The following is a 5,663-nucleotide window of genomic DNA, read 5'->3' as shown; positions in this document are numbered from 1 at the left end:
ATAATTAAGTATAATGGAAGTGCTAGTTTTAATGCACATTCCCTGGTCCCCTGTCTCAAAAGTTTATAAAACAGGAGTTATGATCATATAGTTGAAAAGCCACCATACCACGTCAAGGTAAACCCCATATGGTGGTCCCAAACTTATTTGCCTTTCAGCCATAGAATAAAAGTCTTACTGCATAGTAGCATTCTGTGTAATCAGTGTCTGTTGAACCTTGGTTTCAGTGTAAAGTATCTATCCTCCCCCGCCAGTATGTGGCTTTTAAAGGAGAAGGAAACCCAGTTGGCGCAAAAACCCTCCCCCCCTCCCCTGTGTTGCTTCCCCTCCCTCCTCCCCCCCTGGCCTACCTGTCCCTAACTTGTTACTTACCCTTCTGTGTAGGTCCAGTCTACGGAGTTCACCGACGCCATCTTCTTCCAAACGATCTTCTTCCTGTTATGACCGGCGCATGCACAGTAGGAGCATTTCGCCGGTACGGATCTACTGCGCATGCGCCAAAAGTCATGAAGTGAAATTGGAAAACTTTGTGACTTTTGGCGCATTTGCAGTAGAATTTTTAATAGTATAGTATGGTATGGTGGCTTTTCAACTTTTTGATCATAAGGTTTTAGAGTGCTTCCACACCTCCTATTTTGTACATTTCAGTGATTGTAGGTCATGTTCCCTTGTCTGTAAATAGGGAAGGAACATGGTTCTGTCTCTTTTGACTCCACCTGGTGCAAGGGAGCCTGATACAGAAGGCCTCAGTAGAGCCTACGTTCACTCGTGACAGTTAGCTCTTGTTATAGAATGCACTAGGAATGTTGGGCAGATAGAGGTGGCTAGTAAGAGCAGCTTTGGTCTCCTCATTGCAGTTTTAGCATGGGTTTGTTCCTCGGGTGATACCAGGCTGTAGGAACTCAAGTGGGTAGAACTTAGGGAAGTCTAAGTTTGATCTCTTGGCGCACCCTTTCAGGATTTTGGTCACTGAGAGCAGACACCTTTGATAATAACCTGCTTGGTGTATTGGGCCAGGTCCAATTCAGTGAGAAAAAGGCATCTCATTGTTTATCAAGTGAAAAGTCACGGACAAGATCCAATTCGAGGAGAAAAAAAAATTCTCCATATTCAGTTCTAGTTTTTCCCATAGAGTTGTCACGTGATAAATCTTGACATACGTTTTTCTGAATTGAATTGCATCTGAAATTGAATCATGTTCATGACTTGATAAACCTTTTTCTCATTGAACTGAATCTGGCCCATTTATCACTTGAAAACTCATGGACGAGATTCAATTCGAGGAGAAGAAAATTTCACCTAATTCAGCTCCAGTCTTTTCCCATCGACTTCAATAGAGTTTTCATGAGATAAACTGTGAGATAACTTTTAGACCTTTTTCTCATTGGATTGAATGTGACCCATTATGTGATACTTGATGCACAAAGGAAAGCCCCTTTCTGTTCAGTAAATCTACTTTTGCTGGTTAACAATCACTTCCACCCAAGTTTCTGTGTGAATGTTTTTTTTGAGTTACAGATCAGCCTGGAAACCCTTTCCCAACTCCTTTTGTGAAGGCCCAGTTGAGGTTAGGAGTTGCATGTAGCAGCTGCAAAGGGCACCCCAAGTATTTATAGCACTACATATGATTAAAGGCTATTGGGTGATCTTTATATATTTTTCATATACTAAAGGGGGTCATGAAAGTAAAATCTCTGAAATAAGCGAAAGCCTTCAACGAGTTTTGACATAAGAAAGCCAAACATTTCGACAAAGGTAGTGTTCCTTAAATGGGACCTGACCCCCAGACATAAAAAGCTGTATAATTAAAGTCCTTTTCAAATAAAACATGAAAAACAATTTATTTTTTTTTATTTAAATTAAAGCATCCATAATGGTTATAAATTAGTTTAAAGCGGACCTGTCACCCAGACATAAAAAGCTGTATAGTAAAAGTCCTTTCCAAATTAGACATTAAACCCAAATTCTTTTTTCCATTAAACATCCATACTTGTTATAAATGCATTTCAAGATCTCAGCTGTCAATCATATATTGCCCGCCCCTACTCTGTGCCTCAGGCATAGGTAAAAACAATATACAGCTTACAAATGCAGCCAATAAAAAATGTCAGTCTTTTAGATAATTTCTTGCCGACCCCTTCACAGTCTCTCAACTGTATGTAAATCCAAAACCAAGCGTATATATGTTCCCAGAGGGATATATATAAGAGAAGAGATCAGCGCCTGTGGCAACAGAAATTAAAAACAAGCATAGCGTAATACGTTCCAAATAGGTAATATCACCCTGTGCATGCACTTAGTATTAAGTCCGTGTTTTCTCCCCTTTTTCCCTTAGATAGCTGTTAGTGGGGGGGGGGGTGATAGGGTAACAATAGAGGTGATAGGAAGATGATGGCTTCCCTGCGAAGAGTTAAATATACTCCAGGAGTGCTTCCACCTTCTATAAAAATGCCTACTTACAAACCACAGCAGTGGTGTTATGCATGTAACAGAAAGCTCTTTTCTGGTCCCTCCTTTGGGTCACGATATTCCTTCCAGGTTCCAATGCCAGAGATAAAAACCAGTGATAGTGTAATACCGTTTTATTAAAAACAACTTAAAATCAATTAAAAATTACACTCACATTTACCCTGACAGGGTTTTGCGCATTCAGTCCAATAAAAAGTCCATATGGGGTTGCGAGTAGTAGTTCTGCTTACTCACTGCCAGACTCCCTCGTGGTGCCTTGCTTCTGGGCTCTGGTGTCCCCCAAATTGTGCCTAACGCGTTTCGCTGTACGTGGTCAGCTTCCTCAGAGGCGTAGTTTCCATTAATGTTTGCTCTGCTGCTTTTTAAAACTCATTCTGGCGCGCTCGCCTGGTTTCCGCCGTCACTTCCGGTTTATGCGTTCCAATTGATGCGTTCCAGCGCATTCACTTCCTGTTTGGCGCATGAAATCCCCGGTTTTCCTTCTTTCAGTGTATTACAGTAGGGACAGCCTCTCTCCCCTTAATACTACATACAATTTAAACTTCAATGGCCTCACATCCTATCCACTTGTTTGTAGCCTATTCAATACAACAAATATACATGTGCAGGGGTACATGCTTTTTTAACAACATATACATACAATGAGTTACGGGGGATCATGGGAAATGTAGTTTTCCCTTATTTTTTGTAAAGACAATGTTTTAAATTAACAAATTCTTTTCTTATATTCCATATATATAGTTACCTTGTGCTATTCCTTTATCTTTCTATTTCCTATCTGTGTGGAAAAAACTTTACAGCTATTGCCTTGTGATGTGTCCATAAGTAAAGCTGAATTGTGTTTTGTGTTTATAAAAAGGCTCTTAGGTTTATATCTATATTTAACCCCTGTGGTATAAAAGTGTGCATTTTATAAATCCATCTGCTTTCTTCTTGTAATGTTTTCTTTGTTAAATCCCCTCCTCTCCATTCTTTCTGTACTATACTTATACCCCAAAATTTTAAATCTTTGGCTTTCTGATTGTGATAATCTTTAAAGTGTTTTGACACACTGTGATTCGTGATTCCCTTCTCTATATTTCTTACGTGTTCATTAATTCTTTCCCTTAATTTCCTATTGGTTTTCCCAATGTATTGGAGGCCACAAGGACATTCTAGGCAGTATATCACATTTTGTGTTGTGCATTTAATGCACTGTTCAATATTATATTGCTTTTTTGTAACATTTGATGTAAATTGCGTCCCTTTCCTTCCGTAAAAAGATGAATGGAAAGGTTTTTTTCCCTGTGCACTTTGCAAAGCCTGTAGGTACGGAAGGAAAGGGACGCAATTTACATCAAATGTTACAAAAAAGCAATATAATATTGAACAGTGCATTAAATGCACAACACAAAATGTGATATACTGCCTAGAATGTCCTTGTGGCCTCCAATACATTGGGAAAACCAATAGGAAATTAAGGGAAAGAATTAATGAACACGTAAGAAATATAGAGAAGGGAATCACGAATCACAGTGTGTCAAAACACTTTAAAGATTATCACAATCAGAAAGCCAAAGATTTAAAATTTTGGGGTATAAGTATAGTACAGAAAGAATGGAGAGGAGGGGATTTAACAAAGAAAACATTACAAGAAGAAAGCAGATGGATTTATAAAATGCACACTTTTATACCACAGGGGTTAAATATAGATATAAACCTAAGAGCCTTTTTATAAACACAAAACACAATTCAGCTTTACTTATGGACACATCACAAGGCAATAGCTGTAAAGTTTTTTCCACACAGATAGGAAATAGAAAGATAAAGGAATAGCACAAGGTAACTATATATATGGAATATAAGAAAAGAATTTGTTAATTTAAAACATTGTCTTTACAAAAAATAAGGGAAAACTACATTTCCCATGATCCCCCGTAACTCATTGTATGTATATGTTGTTAAAAAAGCATGTACCCCTGCACATGTATATTTGTTGTATTGAATAGGCTACAAACAAGTGGATAGGATGTGAGGCCATTGAAGTTTAAATTGTATGTAGTATTAAGGGGAGAGAGGCTGTCCCTACTGTAATACACTGAAAGAAGGAAAACCGGGGATTTCATGCGCCAAACAGGAAGTGAATGCGCTGGAACGCATCAATTGGAACGCATAAACCGGAAGTGACGGCGGAAACCAGGCGAGCGCGCCAGAATGAGTTTTAAAAAGCAGCAGAGCAAACATTAATGGAAACTACGCCTCTGAGGAAGCTGACCACGTACAGCGAAACGCGTTAGGCACAATTTGGGGGACACCAGAGCCCAGAAGCAAGGCACCACGAGGGAGTCTGGCAGTGAGTAAGCAGAACTACTACTCGCAACCCCATATGGACTTTTTATTGGACTGAATGCGCAAAACCCTGTCAGGGTAAATGTGAGTGTAATTTTTAATTGATTTTAAGTTGTTTTTAATAAAACGGTATTACACTATCACTGGTTTTTATCTCTGGCATTGGAACCTGGAAGGAATATCGTGACCCAAAGGAGGGACCAGAAAAGAGCTTTCTGTTACATGCATAACACCACTGCTGTGGTTTGTAAGTAGGCATTTTTATAGAAGGTGGAAGCACTCCTGGAGTATATTTAACTCTTCGCAGGGAAGCCATCATCTTCCTATCACCTCTATTGTTACCCTATCACCCCCCCCCCACTAACAGCTATCTAAGGGAAAAAGGGGAGAAAACACGGACTTAATACTAAGTGCATGCACAGGGTGATATTACCTATTTGGAACGTATTACGCTATGCTTGTTTTTAATTTCTGTTGCCACAGGCGCTGATCTCTTCTCTTATATATATCCCTCTGGGAACATATATACGCTTGGCCTCAGGCATAGGGCAGACTATTACTTTCACTTTCCATTTGGCATTTCCTACAAGTTGCTGCACTCCCCACATTCCCTCTTCCTGTTCACAGTCTTTAATTGTGTAACCAATGCAATGCAAGATTTTGAGGATTTTACAAGGCTTATCTTGATAACAGTGTCCACAAAATGGCTGCTGCCTGCTTGCTCTGGTGGTAAATTCCAAGACTGACTGCAACCAAGATTTAAATAATTTATATAGCGTAAGTAACGTTTATTTTGCTTAACAAATGCAATAGATAAGAATTTAGAATTATTTCTTAGGGTGACAGGTCCCCTTTAAACCTCTATT

At 39.3% G+C, this 5,663-nt stretch overlaps 1 long non-coding RNA gene across 1 annotated transcript; it reads left to right on the top strand.

Annotated features, from left to right (window-relative positions):
* The first annotated feature begins 2,069 nt into the window (after nt 1-2,069).
* On the top strand, nt 2,070-5,318 carry LOC121402014. Its single transcript, XR_005966499.1, has 3 exons — nt 2,070-2,144; nt 4,586-4,588; nt 4,769-5,318. It is a non-coding gene; the product is annotated as an uncharacterized LOC121402014 (long non-coding RNA).
* The last annotated feature ends 345 nt before the right edge of the window (nt 5,319-5,663 follow it).

This window comes from Xenopus laevis, chromosome 1L, assembly GCF_017654675.1.
Source record: "Xenopus laevis strain J_2021 chromosome 1L, Xenopus_laevis_v10.1, whole genome shotgun sequence".
Taxonomy (NCBI): domain Eukaryota; kingdom Metazoa; phylum Chordata; class Amphibia; order Anura; family Pipidae; genus Xenopus; species Xenopus laevis.
Note: the sequence above shows the minus strand (reverse complement) of the source record. Positions and strands in the feature narration are given on the sequence as shown.